We start from the raw sequence: 18,141 nt of genomic DNA on the forward strand, positions 1-18,141 counted from the left end.
TCCGTCATGTATAATCTCTACTACGGAATCTTTTTCCTGCCCACGTCCCATAAGAGCATTCATTTTACTCCATAATTCACTCATTCGACCTGAGCACTTAGAAAAGTAACGAAAGTAGTAGGCGTCCCTGCACTTTTTCAGTTCTTTATTTAAAACATTACGGAAATGTTTAAAAGCTAAAAGGTCCGCCTCATTACGGGAATTCATAAATTTTTTGAAAAGTCGATCTTTTTTATGGATTTTTTTATGAAGTTCACGGGTAATCCAAGGTTTTTTATAATTTTTGTTTTTTACACGTTCCTTACGAATGAAATGCTTTTTATAGATACATAAGAAACGACCCATAAACGCTTCATATGCAGCATTTGCATCAGCAATGTTCCGGATGTAGTCCCAGCTTGTGGTTTCTAACTCTGTACGGAAAGAGTCTAGTGTTTTCTGTGAAATCAACTGAGAAAACATCGCAGGGCTCTCTGTTGTATTAAACGGATTAGTGTCAACCTTACAACATATTGCCATATGGTCACTAATGGAACAGGGAAGAATAGCTGTAGTGATGGACCCTATATCATAATTAGCTAGGAACAAATCTATAGTAGTTTCTGAAGTAGGTGTCAACCGAGTAGCCATATTTATAAGGTTAGAGCAGGCATTGCTGCTAAGCAGATTTTCAAATTCAACTTTTCTGGAGGTATTACATGACATGTCAATATTAAAATCACCGCCAATAATGACATTATAATGATTTTCATTTACAAATGTTAACATATTGTCCAGGAACTCAAAAAAATCACACACATTGCCATCTGGAGGACGGTAGCATGCTGCAATAACGATATCTTTTGCCTGCACACACACAATTTCATAACTATCTGTAACAGCAGAGAAGTCTGCCAATGAACGGGCTTGTAAGGAGTTTTCTACAAGAAGAGATACGCCCCCACCACGGCGCTTGGTTCTATGAACATAAAATGTTTTCATGTTAGGAAGGTAAAACGCATCCGTTTCATGAGCTTGCCAGGTCTCGGTAAACATAAGTACATCGAAGCAATTCTGTATTCTATTAAATAGGCACTCAAGTTGAGCAGTTTTGTTTTGTAGAGACTGAACGTTTAAATGGAAACAACGCAGGAGAGTGTCTCTATTTCCATATTCTTTGGTTAGCGCATCCAAAGATATGTATCCCAAATGCGCCATTGAACTTGGAATTTAGACAGAACAAAGGCAACACAGCACAGACACAGGACTCAGGTGACCAGGTTTGAGAGATCACTTTCACATTTGATGACTACGGCGGAGTCCCCAGGCCTTCTGCGCACCAGGACCTTTCCGTTTGAGTGCCAGGCAAAGTCATAGTCATGCGATTTAGCCCATGCCTTGACAGCTACCAGGAGCGCTTTTGAACGCTTTGTCATGTTTTCTGTGATATATCTCTTTCCTTCAGAATCCCTCAGAGCTTTTCTTTTTTCCAACCATGCATCTCTTAGGTCCTGGCGCGCAAACCTCACGATCACGGCTTTTGTGTACCCGGGCTTCGCGGGCAGCCTATGAACAGCCAGAACGTCCTCCTTTACGAGTTGATGCATGTTCAACTCGTCCGCAAATTCATTGACTTTAGCAAGGAGGTCTTCATCTTGAGATTCCGCTAGACCATGTATTTCAATGTTTAACCGCCTACTCCGCCACTCAAGATCGTCAACATCCATTTGCAGTCGCGCCAGGCCCCCAACGTCTTCCTCTCTCTCAATTCGGTCAATTCGTGCCTTAATGTCTTTTATTTCCTTTCCCTGTTGCTTTAACTTTTCTTGCACTGCATCGAACTGGTTCGATAACATCTGGATCGATTGTTCAATGCCATCTACTTTGTCTGTTAGTGGGAGAAGGGATGACAATTTCCGGTTGATCTCTAATACGAGGGACTTTAGTTCAGCGTCCTCCTTTCCAAAAGCCACGGGACCGTCGTCCCGAGCGCCACTTGGCCTGCACATTGCACATTTCCAGGACTTTTTGCTTTTTTTAGAGTTGAACACTTCTTCAGTCATACCAGAACACTCAACAGCATGAAAATGAAATTTGCAGTCACAGCAAACTATTGAAGGCTCGTCATCACGAAGCGCCACGCGACAAGTACAGCACCGAGGCATGGCTCGCAGTTAAAGCACTGAACACTGTAGCAAGTTGGCAGCAACGGCAGCAAAAGCGCGTGATAACCGCGTGGTAAAGATAAGTGACGGTCACCAACCTGCATGTGCAGAAGAGCGGCGTTACGGACGTGTTGCTCGAGCTGCCGTCGCTGCCAAAATACGTGACGAAACACGCCCCCTGCAGTGTCCGGAACACAGATGTCTCTGCTGGTGGCGAAATGGTTGCCAGGAGCGGTCGCAGACGCGCCGCCGAATGGTCCGGAATGGTCCGGAACGTTGAGAACGGTGACTGGCAAACAAAATCACTGTCCAGTCGTCGGCAGAAAAGGCTTGCAAAAGCACGAAGGTGGGTAGGCAGCCGCAAGAATTTCCGGCTGGCACCGATCAACCTGCATGTGCAGAAGAGCGGCGTTACGGACGTGTTGCTCGAGCTGCCGTCGCTGCCAAAATGCGTGACGAAACACGCCCCCCTGCAGTGTCCGGAACACAGATGTCTCTGCTGGTGGCGAAATGGTTGCCAGGAGTGGTCGCAGACGCGCCGCCGAATGGTCCGGAATGGTCCGGAACGTTGAGAACGGTGACTGGCAAACAAAATCACTGTCCAGTCGTCGGCAGAAAAGGCTTGCAAAAGCACGAAGGTGGGTAGGCAGCCGCAAGAATTTCCGGCTGGCACCGATCAACCTGCATGTGCAGAAGAGCGGCGTTACGGACGTGTTGCTCGAGCTGCCGTCGCTGCCAAAATGCGTGACGAAACACGCCCCCCTGCAGTGTCCGGAACACAGATGTCTCTGCTGGTGGCGAAATGGTTGCCAGGAGTGGTCGCAGACGCGCCGCCGAATGGTCCGGAATGGTCCGGAACGTTGAGAACGGTGACTGGCAAACAAAATCACTGTCCAGTCGTCGGCAGAAAAGGCTTGCAAAAGCACGAAGGTGGGTAGGCAGCCGCAAGAATTTCCGGCTGGCACCGATCAACCTGCATGTGCAGAAGAGCGGCGTTACGGACGTGTTGCTCGAGCTGCCGTCGCTGCCAAAATTGGCGATTTGTTCCCGGGATCATGCCTATCGTCAGCTGGAATTCTCTTTCAATAGATAGGAACAACTACACGTAACCATATTCGGTTCTTTCTTGGGGGTGAAGACTTCCCACTTTTAGCGCTTCCGGTCCCCCGACGTGTTCAGACATCTTCTGAGTGCAAAACTTTTCTCCCAACCGAAGTGGTTTAGAACTTGTGCAAGATCTTCCGCAAAATGAAGAGAAAATTTTAGCAGCTTCTTCTTTTTCTGGATTATTTATCGAATATATCAACTCGAATCTATACAGAAACGTGCGGCCCGTTTCATTCTCTCCAATTATCCCCGTAACTCTAGTGTCAGTGCCATGAAATCAATCTTATCACTCCCTCTACTGTCGCAACGCAGAAATATATCCCACCTTGGTCTATTTCATCGCATTTACTATGGTAACACCATCCTGAAGAGCAAATTTATAACGCCACCTTGCCACGTTTCAGCTCGGATCGATCATCGTCGTAAAGTTGGTATTCTTTCATGCCAAACAAACCACTTTTACAACTCATTCATCCCCAGCACATCCGCACAATGGAATCACCTTCCCCGATCAGTTGTCGCAATATGTGACCATTCTGTGTTTAAATCAGCTTTAACTAACCTGATGGTAACAGAGTACATGGAGTCCTTGCGCACTGCCATTTGTTTATTTCAGATCGTGTAGTCGTTCATACAAACCTGGTCTTTTTTCCCCAAATTCTGCTCTTTAAGGGCATGAAAGAATATGAGCAACCGTTTTTTCCTGCCTATTTCAAAAAATTGCTCCTTGTGTTTTTTTTTGCGTAGTATACTTCACTTTTTTCTTTGCTCATAATTTCGTGTTAATGATTGTTAATTTGTTTGTTTGTATTTGCTGTAAACTACTCATTTGCGCGAGCCATACTGTTGTTCACGTTTAGTGTTACTAGTGACTGCTGTTCTTTTCTCAATTTGTCTATTGTACCCCACTCCCCTCTGTAATGCCCTCGGGCCCTGAGGGTACTGAAATAAATAAATAAATTTTGCGCGTACAAGCCAGTTTCTTGTTTTGCAAACATAGCCACGTTCTACATCCTGCCCATTCTATGTGAATAGGATTGGCTCCAGAATCGGTGCCGCTGCTTTTTTTTTTGTACAATGCTAGCATTATCACGTGGTTGGAAAGACAGGACGGGCGGAGACGTACAGAGCAGACAAAACGCTGCCCTGAGGGAGCTGTCCTCTCGCCATTACTATTTAATCTGGCCATGATGAAGCTCCCTACCCAGCTGGCAGAGGTCGCCGGTGTGCAGCACGCTCTGTATGCGGACGACATCACCCTCTGGGCAACACAACAATCGGTTGGAGACATCGAGACCAACCTGCAACAAGCGGCAGCTATTGTGGACGAATACGCTCGTCGCTGTGGTCTTGAATGCTCCCCGAGCAAATCTGAATTTGTGGACATACGCCCCAACTCAAAGTGCACAACCAAAATTGCCCTTTCCCTACTTAGCGGACCGATACCTGAACACGAGGAGATCCGGGTACTGGGGCTTTTCATTCATCATAGGCGCAAGATAGACACTACCCTAAACAAGCTACGTAAGGTGGGGGACCAGGTGGGTCGGATGCTCCGCTGGGTGTCCAATAAAAGGGGGGGACTACGATGCAAAGATGCCCTGCGGCTGGCCAATGCATTCGTGACCAGCCGGATTTTATATTCGGCTCCCTACCTCCACCTACTCAAATGCGATGAGAATGCCTTAGAAGTAGTTCTCCGCAAGATTTATAAGAGAGCGCTCGACCTCCCCATAACGACGTCCAACAAGCGTCTCCTCGGTCTGGGGATGACCAACACCTTTGGGGAGTTACGAGAAGCTCATCTTAACAATCAATACTTGCGCCTAAGCAAAACACCTGCGGGGAGCCGCCTTCTGACCCGCTTACACATATCCTACGCAACACATACAGAAGAACGGGTCCGCATCCCTGAAGCCTGGCGCTTTGCACTACAGGTGCGACCCCTTCCGAAGAACATGACTGCAGACACCCATGATGGTCGCCGTCTCGCGCGGGCGGAGGCTATTTCTCAACAATATGGCCATAAGCCAGGTGTCTTCTATGTGGATGCGGCCGGCCCACACCATGGGGGTTGGTACACGGCGGCCGTCATCCACCAAAACACTACAGTTCAGGGCCTTACTTTCCGTGCCCCAAACATTACATTTGCGGAAGAGATCGCCATTGCACTGGCCGCCGCAGATCCAGAGTCCCGAGTCATTATTACGGACTCCAGGGGCGCCTGCCGCAATATTGAGCAAGGGTATATTCCAGACCGTGCTTTCAAAATTATCCACGCATGCGAATACACAGGGTTTCCGACCCATCGTACCATCGTGTGGGCTCCGGCTCATGCGGGTGTTGAGGGGAACGAGGCAGCAGACGCTGCCGCCCGCGCGCTTACTCACCGGGCGTCGCCTCATCCGCAGCCTGATCCGGAATTCAATTTCAATCCGGCCATCACCTTTAAAGAGATCACCTCTCTTTATCAAAATTTTCATGGTCTCTATCCCCCTCCCTGTAAAGGCCTCACCAGGGTGGAGGAGCGCTGGCTTCTCCGCCTCTATACCAATACTGTACTGTGCCCGGCAGTACTTAAGCACTTCAATTCTTCTTTCTCGGGCGCGTGCCCACACTGTGAGGAGGAGTTTTCGGACACCTACCACATGGTGTGGGCATGCCCTTCCAATCCTGCCTACCCACCCAACCTCCACCCCACTCGAGAGGACTGGGAAGCTGCCCTGCGCGGCTGCTCCGAACTCCATGCCCAACAGGCATTGGTAGCTAGAGCCCGGGCCGCTGCGGAAGCTACAGGGATCCCGGACTAGGGATCCCTCCTAGTGTTTGTAAGGGGCGGGCCCTTCCGGCTCGCCCCATCGACCTCTCACTGTAAATAGGAATAAAAGGTTTCCTCCTCCTCCTCCTCCTCCTGGAGGCAGAGCTCTTCACTGAGCGAACTCTCGGCAGAAAACAGAAAACAACGCGGCGGCGAAAATAGCAGCCAGTTCACACGTACAGAGTCGGAATCACAAAGACCGCCCTTCTTAACAGCACCCAATTCGAAGATGACAGTGAATTTTTGTGATAATGTACGTAAAATACCGACAATCTCGAACATCAAAGAAAAATTCAGGGGGCACTTTGACTGTCTAAAGTGCGTAGAGGCGAAAGCGTTTTCCGCACCACTTTCAGTGCTTCTGTGGCACTGGTGGCGTCACATGTAATTGAGTACTAATTACTAAGTGATGACAAATCACTAATTAATGGTTAATTACTGATTAAAGCCTGAATACTAATTAACTGCTAATTAAGCTTAAGCTTCGCCTTTAGGAGTGGAACGCGACCGCGTGGTGTAGCGCTGCCAGGGAGTCCACAGAATGCCACCACCCGTTCGGCGCGATGCCTTGCCGTTTCAACGCAACGGTTTTTGAGGAAAGGAAATGGCGCAGTAAATCTCTGTCATCTCGGTGGACACCTGAACCGCACCGTAGAGGAACGGAGGAAGTGGGAGTGAAAGAAGAAAGACCAAGATGGCCCGTAATGAAGAAAATGAAAATTGTATTTGAGTAAAGAAAATTACGCAGTAACTGTCTCACATATCTCGGTGGACACCCGTCAAAATTCAGGGGGGGGGTGCACTTTTTTGACCTAAAGTGTGGTCACTGATGTGTGGTTAAGATGTTAACCTTCGCCTCTAAGAGTGGAACGCGAGAGCGTCTTGCAACGACGGACAGATGCACAAGGGCAAGACGTGGAACATGCTGCGGCACCTCCTCGACGAAACCAAGACCAAGGGCCACCAACACAACAACCTGGTCAGGATCCTACACAAGGCAATCTGCGAACACGGGGAGGACGAGGTCAAGCGGCGCTTGGACGCCAAGTACCTGCCGACCACCCCCACGGAAAGACACCCGGATTACCAAGGCTAGGAGAACGAGACGCTAGATCGCGACATCCAGATCTGAGAAGTAAGAGATGCCCTGCAGGAACTCAATGGAAGGTCTGCCGCGGGTCCCGATCGAGTGACCAACAGAGCGCTCAAGAACCTCAACGAAGCGGCCATCAAAACGCTCACGAACTTCTACAACAAGTGCTGGCAAGAAGGAAGGCTACCCAAGCAATGGAAAGCAGCCAAGACGATCCTCATCCCCAAGCCTGGCAGGCCGCCCAACATAGAGAACCTCAGGCCGATCTCACTCACTTCGTGCGTGGGAAAGGTCCTCGAGCACGTTCTCATGAACAGGTGGCAGCGTTACCTGGAAGAATCGGAGCTTTGCCCAAACTCCATCATCGGGTTTCGGAACAAACTCGGGACGCAAGACGCCATGATCTTACTGAAGAACGAGATCATCGACGATACGACGGGCACCAAGGACAACAGAGCCGTACTCGGGCTGGACTTGCAGAGCGCCTTTGATAAAGTGAGGCACTCGGCTATCCTGGCCCAAGTATCCAGGCTAAACATGGGCAGGAGGACATACCAGCACATCAAAGACTTCCTGACGGAACGAACCACCGAAATCTGTGCGGGAGACCTACAGCTCGAAGAGAAGAAGCTGGGCAGCGTCGGAACTCCGCAGGGGTCGGTGATCTCCCCGCTACTCTTCAACCTCGTGATGATCGGGGTGGCCACCCGGCTAGAAAGAGTAGCGGGAGTCCGGCACACCATCTACGCCGACGACGTGACGCTATGGGTACCGGGAGGAAGCGACGGACACATCGAGACAACGCTGCAAGAAGCGGTCAACGCCATCGAGGAGCAGCTGGACGGGTCTGGACTCGTTTGCTCCCCGGCCAAGTCAGAACTGCTGGTGATTCCCCCGAAAGGATCGTGCAGGAAAAGAAAGAATATGGAAGTCAAGTACGAGCGTCCCAAGATCACGGTCAAGACGGCGGGAGGACAGGTAATACCGGAGGTCGAGAAGATTCGGGTACTCGGGCTGCTCGTCCAGCGAAACCGAGTCAACGGTGAAACGGTCAACAAGCTCGCGGGCAAGGCGGCTGCGGCAATGAGACTCATCAAGAGGGTGTCCAACAGAAAAGCGGGGATGAAGGAGGAGAGCCTGACTAGGCTCGTTCAATCCTTCGCAGTTAGCCACATAACGTACGTGGCCGCCTTCCACAACTGGAGGCCGAGTGAACGTAACAAGATAGACGCCACCATACGCAAGGCGTATAAGGCGGCACTCGGTCTCCTCGGGGGCACGAGCACCGAAAAATTCATGACGCTGGGAGTCCACAACACGCTGGACGAAATAGCCGAAGCACAGAGAACGGCGCAACTCGAGCGTCTCTCCGAAACAAGAACCGGAAGACATACTGCGGGGCCTTGGTCTCGAACCGAGGGAAGGCAAGCAGCAGAAAGACGTACCTATACCAGATAGCATCAACAGAAAGCTCAGGGTCTTCCCGATCCCGAAGAACGTGAACCCCGAGCACAACAGGGAGCGGAGGTTGGCGAGGGCCAGGGCTCTCGTGGACCTCCACGCCAGAGAAGAAGGCGCCGCCTACGTGGACGCGGCAGAGTATAAGTGTATAAGTAAGCGTTTCAAGGAAGAAATAAACAGTTGTTAGTGCGCTTGTGTGTGTCCCTGTGTCTTTCTTCGTGGTTCGTCCTTTGATTGCGCATCCTTTACCTTCACAACATCATGTACCAACTAGGCCCTACCCAAGTTTTGTTCAAGGGAGCACCGACGCATACGCGGCGGTGGTTGTCGGGGCATCGACGGGTGCAACGAAGACCGCGGTGAGCGTCCGGACTCGAGAAGCGCACCGGGCGGAGGAGGTGGCCATCGCCTTGGCCGTTTCCGACCCCGGATGTACTACAGTGTTGTGTGACTCTAGAACGGCAGTGAAGAACTACGCCAAGGGTAGGGTATGTAGTGAGGCCGCGCGCATACTGCGCAAGGCCGAAGACATCGGACGCAACAGTCCTATGGTGATCAAGTGGTTTCCGGCCCACATGGGCAGTGACGTGTCGGAACGCGGAGACGTGAACCACAACGAGACGGCCAACTCGGCCGCGCGAGGACTAACCAACCGCGCGGCTGAAAGCACGGCCGACTCGGAGTCCTGGTCGCGGCGCAGTGCCAAGGACAAGATTACCACCTTCAACGAAATAGTGAAATGGTACAGACTGAAGAGACAGACTATGCCGCCACCTCACCCGGGGCTTACCCGGAAGGAGGCAGTGTTATATAGACAGTTACAGACGGGGTCCCTGCTCACCCCGGTGCTAGCTAAGCACGTGTGCCCGAGTGTGCACGCGAGCGACATATGCAGACTGTGCGCGAAGGAGAGAGCCGCCGCGGCTCACATCCTTTGGGACTGTAGCGTAAATCCGCGCGAAGCCAGCGAGAAGACGGCGATCCCGCCGCAGCTAGAGGCTGCAACGAGGAGCTGTGATCAAAAGACACAACTCAAGGCCGTCCAGCAGGTCTCGGCAGCTCTCGAGAGGCAGCGACCGAGCGAAACCGAGGAGAGGGGGGCGGCACCCCCAGGAAGGAAGCGGCGGCCCTCTCGAACCCGCGGAAGTAGCGAGGGACGTAACAAGACCTCAAGGAGCACAACGCACGAGATTGACGTATTGGCCGCGTCGCGGTAAAAGCTTGTCCTCCCTGCTTGGAGGGAGCCTAACCGACTCTGCAGGCTTTCTAAATAAAAGTTGTTCTCTCTCTCTCAACGCTGCCAGGGAGTCCATAGAACGCCATCGCCCATTCGGTTCTACGCCTCGCTCGTCGGTAAATTGGTTTTTGAGGAAAGGAAATGTATTTCTCTCTCATATCTCGGTGGACACCTAAACCTCGCCGGAAGGGAAGGAAGGAGGATGGCAGTGAGCGAAGACACCGTATTCACTAGACATGCCTTTGTTCATTCCAAACCGTCGAGCTGGCATGGCTTAGTGGATAGCATGCTCGTCTCGCACTCCGAAGACCGGGGTTCGATTCCCGAGCTCGACCAATTTCTTACTAGGTTTTATTTATTTATATGGCCTGACTAGACAAGTTAATTAGTCTAATTGGGTAATTAAGCAATTAACTAAGCTCAATCCCACTTACTTGGAGCATCACTATATGGTACCTTCAATTGGTTGCATGGTTACTAGCCAAAGTACAATTGGCCCCGTTTGAAATTGGCGCACTGCGACGTCACGACCGTTTCGACCAACTGAAAAGCGTGACATTCTCTGTCGACAACTGCTGCTTACAACGATGAGACATTAAAGGCTTTCGCCGTAATATGCAGCACGTGATCAGAACGTTCGGGAGAGCTCTTGTCCCGTCTTGCATAGCAAGAAGAAAACGGAAAAGGGCCATTCCGGAGTTGACAAACAAGGAACATAAGAAAACGACATAACAGGACTGAGCAGCAATATTCGTTCAGCCGCAGTGCACTTTGTGCGTTCTAGCTTAAGCATAAGAGTATTGTGTGTTTCACTCATTTTGTTGTTATTGCCTGTTATTATTGTTGAATAATCAAACATGCGCACTTAGATTTTTGTGAAATGCTATTCGTTTCATACGCACGATGAAAGCCATCTTTAGGGCAATCGCTCTGGCCGCAGTGGAGTTTATGTCACTTTTGGCCTTCTTTGCTTCCATGTAGTGTATTTACCTCCTCATTTGTGGGCTCTTTCTTTCGGTTCAGAAAACATTGCGCGCCGTTAAGAGCTAGAAGCTTTTTTTTTCATTGTTTAAGACATCATCCAGAGGTAAGACTCGGCTTTGACGGCCATTCCTATTTTCACTTCACTGCACCTCATGGTCCTCAGTCGCCCGGCTCAGACCTCAAAACCCTACGCAATATTTTTGGCATTACTCATGGACTCCGGCTTGATACTGCGCTCTAAAGTCGACGAGAGACAGTGAAACCTGACAAACAAACCTTTCCCTATTGCCATCTGCTCTTCACATTTTCGAAAGGAAGAAGAAGACGATGATTAGTGGGCCGGCTGTCTGACACCGGTCCGTAATTTTCGGCTTTATTTTCTCACTTCAGAGGTTTTTCAGTTTTTTTTGGCGTGTGTCCTCGACGTGCGACGACCTGGGGGTCCCTGGCCACCGGCAAAAGCACGTCAAGCGACCTCCTCGGCGCTGTGCGCCGTATCCACGCCGACACGGAACATCATCACCAACTGAACTCCATGCTGCACTGATGGCAGCAGCGGCAGTGGTGGGTCCAGCGGCCCCTGTAGTTGCGGCTACAGACCAGGGCCCGGCAAACAAGAGACTGCGCGACGACCAAGCCAGCAACGAGCGTCTGACCGAACATCCAGAGGACATGAACCAAGCATCGTTTGCAGTTGTGTCGTACAAGAAAAAGAGAGCTACCGGTGTTCCTGTAGTCTTCAGGCCCACCGAGGTAGGAGGAAGCCTATGGAAAGCCAACCCCAACATTTTGGCTTCGGCAGTTGTAGCATCGGCTCAAGAAAAAGTCCTGAGCCATCGCATTCACAAGGACGGGAGCCTGATGGTTACAGTATCGACGCTGCCCGCAGCCAACCGTCTGCTCACGGTAACTTAGCTGTCTGGAGTGGCTGTAGAGGCCCGAGTCCCATACTCTTACACGGCAAGTTATGGAAAAATACAAGATGTACCTGTCACCTACTCAGACGAAGATCTGCAGGAATATCTACGCGACCAAGGTGTCTTTTCAGCAAGGAGGCTAACCACCTACACTCCTGAGGATGGCGGAAAGATCAAAGAGGTACGCCGCCGCACAGTTATAATGGAATTCGCAAAAGAGGCGCCGCTACCAAAACGAGTAACGCTTGGGTTGTGTAGTTACCCTGTAACTGAATACTTCGGAGCAGCAACTCAGTGCTATAAATGTCAGAGGCGTGGCCGCATACCAAGACATTGTAACGGCCCCGTGCGCTGCAAAGTGTGTGCTGGCCCCCACTCGCAAAAAAGGATGCACTTCTAGAGCGCAACCTGAATGCGCTAACTGCGGTGGCCCACACCCTACTTCCTATGGAGGGTGTTATAAAAAGAAAGCAGCCACAGTTGCTCGCACGGCAGAGCAAACACAAGGGAAGCCCCCTAAGCTCCATGAACCACCATCTAACCCCGACATGGTTTTCTCGACTACGGCAGCTCTTCCCGAGAATCAGTCAACACAGCGTGGCAAAACAGCTGGCAAGACCTACGCAGATGCGGTAAAAAAGAGGCGTGGGAAGTCCGTTGGTTCTTCTCCTTCATCAAAGCTGCTGCAACGCACTGCGCAAGACCTGACAAACAGGGTCGCTCGCTCTGAGCCTAAGGCGCCACAACATGACAGGAAGATCAGGGACAGGCAGCAAACCGGAAGCTCTGAACAAGATATCACATGCCTACTGATTCCGATGCTGTTTGCAGGCATCAAGGCTCTTATCCGTGCAAACCCCTCGTCAGGAGGACTCTCAGAAGTAGAAGCTGTCCTTGCAATGGAGCCGTTGGTGTCGGTCTCCTACGCTCCGCAGGGGCGTAATACCACACTTCAGTAATCATGACTTCAACAGCGAGAACTTCACCACAGCTGACAATCCACAACATCTTTCGTACATGCACCATTTTCCAGTGGAGCACTCGCGGGCTACACTCTAAACTCTCAGATTTCCGACAGCTCGCGCGAGCGTACCGCTTCCCCTTCATAGTCATCTGTGAATCACGCGTCGAGGACATTTTCCGACTCCACGGATACTATTTCCATCATTCACAACCACCAGATAACGTCAGGAGATTGCTGATAGGCTTTCGCAAGGATATCCCGGCCTCCTCGGTTGATGTCCCGCCTCACAGCGACAATGTATACGTGTGCTCTGTCACAGTTATTGCTAGACAACAGTACACTCTGACTGGAGTATATCTTGAGCCAGGCACGCCATTTGATGCTTTGAGACTTGAAAACTTGATAGCAAGGACGCCCTCTCCGCACATTATTTGCGGAGACTTCAATGCTCATAATGAAATTTGGGGCCGTTCACATACATGTGCCCGAGGTGCCAAGCTTGCAAAACTTCTCTCCAAACATTCAGTTCAGCCATTAAATGACGGCAGCATCACCTACCTCCGTGGCCCGACGACTACCAGCAGCATCGACGTGACATTTGTCAAAAGTTCATTCGCCCACAACTTTGGCTGGTGCACTGATTTGGAGACAAGCGTAAGCGACCATTACCCAATCCTCATATCGGCTTTCCGTGCGCAGAGCAACCCAAAGAAATTCCTTATAAAATCTACAGACTGGGGCGCATACAAGGACGCTGTAAGCAGAGGAGTTACTGCGGCAACTCGCAATGAGGAATTAGCATCGGCAGTGGCGTATTGCCTGAGAGTGAGTACACAAATTACAGCTAAAAATGATAGCCTACCTTCAAATGATGACACATTTCAAAGGTATTGCGCTATATTCAGGCGAGCTGAAAGGAAAGCTCTGCGCACAAAAAGCCTCGATGGCCTACGTGCATGCCGACGGGCACAACGTCACATTCGACGCTACATGGATAAACTCAGTCTGCAAAAGTGGCATCACTTTTGTTCTACGCTGGGTGTGCGCCGAGCAGTAACCAATATTTGGAGGATAGTTAGAGGTGTGCGTACGCCACTTCAAAAAATCCACCCCTTCCCTGCACTCTCCCTTCAGGAACAAAAATCTATAAAAGTCTCAGAAGAATACTGCAGGCTACTGTCGGCAGGGTCAGGGCATTCGACACTCTCCGCAGATGATCAAACAGGCATCCCAAAGGCGGCAGTGCCAGCATTAGGCCTGCCTTTCACAATGGGAGAACTATCCACAGCTATCGAGGAGACAGACAAACTTCTCCGGGTCATGATGAGGTGACCTATGACGCCATTGCAAAGCTACCCCCCACCTCCCGTCTTCGACTCCTGGAGTATTACAATTCTTCCTGGATGGCTGGTGAGGTCCCCGCGGAATGGAAGCTGGCGTAAATTGTGCCCGTTTTGAAACCCTGCAAGCAGCCAACAAGCTACGCATCATTCCGGCCCATTGTCCTACTGAGCGGCGTAGGTAAGCTCATGGAGCGCATGATCTGCAAACGCATAACTTGGTTCCTAGAAAGCCGAAATGAGTTCCCCAAAGAAATGAGCGGGTTCCGTCAAAACAGGTCTGCGACTGACAATATCATCACCCTCGTCTCATCACTTGAGGAGTACCTTCATGCTGGGTACATCCCGACAGCCGTTTTCCTAGACATCAAGGCCGCCTTTGACTCTGTCTTTCACCATGCAATTCTCGCAGCCTTTGCCAGTCTTGGATTTGGAGGAAAGGTGTACAATTGGATTGGGCATTATTTAAAAGCACGGCAAATTTTTATCACCACTCCAAACGGTTCAACACACTTTCACGCAGTGCAGAGGGGCGTACAACTTGGAGCAGTGCTCAGCCCTCTCCTGTTCAATATTATCCTTATACGCGTAAGAAGAAACATTCCGCGAGGGGTCCGCATAACGTTTTATGCTGATGATATCTGCATCTGGACCGCATCACGTTCGCGCTATATTACCCAGCAACGTCTTCAGAGAGCGCTATTGCACATTTCGATGTACCTGCTTCCAGAGGTCTTCGTCTCTCGCCAGAAAAGAGTGTTGCAATGGCGTTTACAAGAAAAATTATGACCCGATATCCTATGCTCCTAGGCGGACGATCGCTACCATATGTACGATCTCAGCGATTCTTGGGTGTTGTAATCGACTCTAATCTCTCATGGTCACCTCAGATAAAAAAAGTCCGCGAGAGGATCACTGCAGCATCGCAAGTGTTCAGGTTCATGGCGGGAACAAGGTGGGGTAGCAACTGCCGATCAATGCTTCTGCTTGAAAAAGCCTACGTTGAAGGAACCTTGCGCTACTGTCTACCAGTGCTTCAAAGATTATCTACATCAAGCAATAAGACTCTCGTTGCCGCACGGAACAACTGCTTGCGAATATGCCTTGGCCTCCTAAAGGTTTCCTCTGCATCAGGAATAGTAGCGGAGGCAGGATGTCTCCCACTAGAGGCGATTGCCGCCCAGGAAACTATGCATACACATCTCCGCCATGTCATGCAAGGGAAGAAGCACTTCCTGCACCGTGTCCACCTAACTCACAGCAACTCTAGCTTTGGCCAGGCAGTGCAGCTCCTGCCCCTCCTTACTATTGATCAGCCGCAGAAGCTACTACCTCTGGCCTTTCCTCCATGGACACACACTCCTCTAAAGGTGAAGAAGTTTGTTCCAGATGTGAATGCAAAGAGCCGCATGCCATAGGCAGCGCTTCTGCAATCTACTCTCGCCTACTTAACCGAGGAATATACGCAGCACACTCATATCTTCACCGATGGTTCAACTACTAAAGAAACCTCTTCTTGTGGCCTTTATGTGCACTCAACAGGCCATGCCCTTTCTTACCGGCTACAGCGGAGGACATCCTCCACAAGTAAGCGGAGGCTTACTTGTGGAGGACATCCTCTACGACAGCTGAGCTTCACGGCATTAAGGAAGCTGCTGTTTCTTACATTCTGCGCCGAACCGCCCGCCGCTGGGTTATTTTCACCGATTCAAAAGCATCTCTGCAGATTCTGGCCAACTTGCTGAAGAAATCGAACCACCAGCCAGTTTCCCTGGACATCGGGTATCTACATCATTTAACTATTGCCGCAGGCCACTGCATAGCATTTCAGTGGGTACCTGCTCACTGTGGCATTATGCCTATTGAAAAAGCAGATGAAGCGGCCCGTAAGGGCCATCAACATCGGAGATACATTCGAACTTTTTTCACGAAATCTGATGCGTCCCAAATGGTTAAAAGTTTTGCTTCCGAAGAAACGTATCGGCTTTGGAGTTTGCCGACACATCAGTACCAATTTCTTCACTCAATCGACCCACATCTTAGATCAAGACTCTCACCCAGAATTCCTCGACATCTGGAAACACTTTATCACCGACTTCGTCTGAATGCTGCATATACAAACGGCTTGCGATACCGTTTTGGACAAATCAACAGTCCGCATAGTGACAACTGTGCCTCGATAGAAACTGTGGAACATATCCTGCTTGAGTGCCCTGCGTATGCTAACGAGCGTGCGTACTATGAACATTGCATGCAGAAGCTCTGCCCAGTGCCCCAAACAATGGACAAAGTTTTTGGTCCCTTAGCCTGCCTTAGGCTACAGAGACTTGCAATGAACTTTCTATTTACATATTTAAAAGACATTGGGCATCTAGATAAGCTTTAAATTCACTTGCACGTTACCTTCATGCATTCTTCATGCAGTGAACTTCGTCAGCCTATTTGTCGGACTATGCACTCCATCATTCCATAGGTTACATCAATACTCGCCGTTGCATCCTTAGTACCCATTTCATGGCCACATTTTATCTTCGTTCTTTTTTATCTCTTCCACACAGCTGTCCTTCTGTCTTCCAAATTCCCCTCCCTACGCAGAGTAGTATGCCAGCGATTTTTAAACACCGGCTAAATTTTCTATTTCAGTAAAGAGTCCCTCTCTCTCTTCACATTTTCTGGCCCCTGGGAGTGATCAGTTGCCGATGCTTACGTTACTCTCTGGCCCACATTCTGTTTTTCGCTTAATAAACACGGTTTATTGCTGAGCAAGAAACAAATGACATTCTTGGTCTAGGAGCATGACACACTCCCAAAATGGTTTTTTGTTTGCGAGGGCCAGAAAGAACTCAATTAGCGTCATAAAACATGGCTTCGCAGCGAAGTATATTTTTTTTCGGCCAAAGCTTCGAGTGAAATCTGACTGCAGAACAATAACCGCACACTCGGAAGCTACGGACTCATTCCGGTGAAGAGAAAAGCTGACATGGATGTGCAAAAGTGACATTGTTTATGGAAGGCAGCAGATATTCCATGTGATCGTTGGAAAACCTAGTCAAGCGTGGCAACACAGAAGATAGCATATGGGAACAGACCAAGGGAACCAAGCCCGCCAGGGCGCATCGAAGCGAAAGGAAGTCGACTAACGTTGTACAAACAATTTTCTTTTCCATAGCTTGCTGCGTTGTCCACAATTTAGGTTGAAGCCTTTTCATTGTCTTGCTCGTTTTCCCTCACAGGTGAGTACCGGTAGGACACAGCTGTTAGTAACATTTCGCTAGAAAAATAATGGTAACTTGCCATTCATCGCCTGAGAGAGCCTGCGAAATGTGCTCCATCACATTCTTATTATAGTTATTTAACTCTCGTGATCCTTATCGGCGGTAACTACCTGCCCTAAGTAAATTGCTTTCCACTGTCAGCGCCTGCTACCTATCGTAAACTGCTGTTCCCTCCCGAAACTTATGAACATGCTTTAATAATCTGCGAATTAATTTTTTGACCAACCGTTCTGCTTTACTCACTGATCTAACTCATTGATCCTGCTTTGCAATTTTTCATCCGAATTAACATCAACGCAATGCCACGCGTGCAGCGCAGATCACTAGGTTTATCTTCTTGAACTCCCATTGCCGACTGGTTGAATAGCCCGAATTGTACCGACATTTAAGTGCGAAAAATATCGCCTGAATTTTGCCCTTATAATTCCGGGAAGAATAAAACCCGAAAACGAAGGGCTGGATATATAGATTGGTTTGGTTTGATTAAATGCGGTTCTACTCCCCAAAGCGACTCAGGCTATGAGGCACGCCGTACTGGAGGGCTGAGGATAATTTCAACCAACCAGGGTTCTTAACATGCTGTCGCAAAATCTGGCGCATTTTCAAAAGAAAAAACAACTTCGCGCGGAAGCGAATTCGCCAGCACGCGTCGCTAGAGCAGGGGAGAAGGAAACCCTGGAGAGTGCCTAACCTTGTGTGTGTTGCTTCCCTCTCCACAATCAATCACCGGCGCGTCGCCAAGGAATTACGTCAGCGCACGTCGTCAATGCTTCCAGAATGCTGTAGTAGTTTCTACTCAAT

General features: G+C 49.8%; 1 pseudogene; it reads left to right on the forward strand.

Annotated features, from left to right (window-relative positions):
• Positions 1-2,991: 2,991 nt before the first annotated feature.
• Positions 2,992-9,773, forward strand: LOC149345185 (uncharacterized; annotated as a pseudogene).
• The last annotated feature ends 8,368 nt before the right edge of the window (positions 9,774-18,141 follow it).

The sequence above is a fragment of the Amblyomma mixtum genome, chromosome 5 (assembly GCF_055824585.1).
Source record: "Amblyomma mixtum isolate Tamu chromosome 5, ASM5582458v1, whole genome shotgun sequence".
Classification (NCBI taxonomy): Eukaryota; Metazoa; Arthropoda; class Arachnida; order Ixodida; family Ixodidae; genus Amblyomma; species Amblyomma mixtum.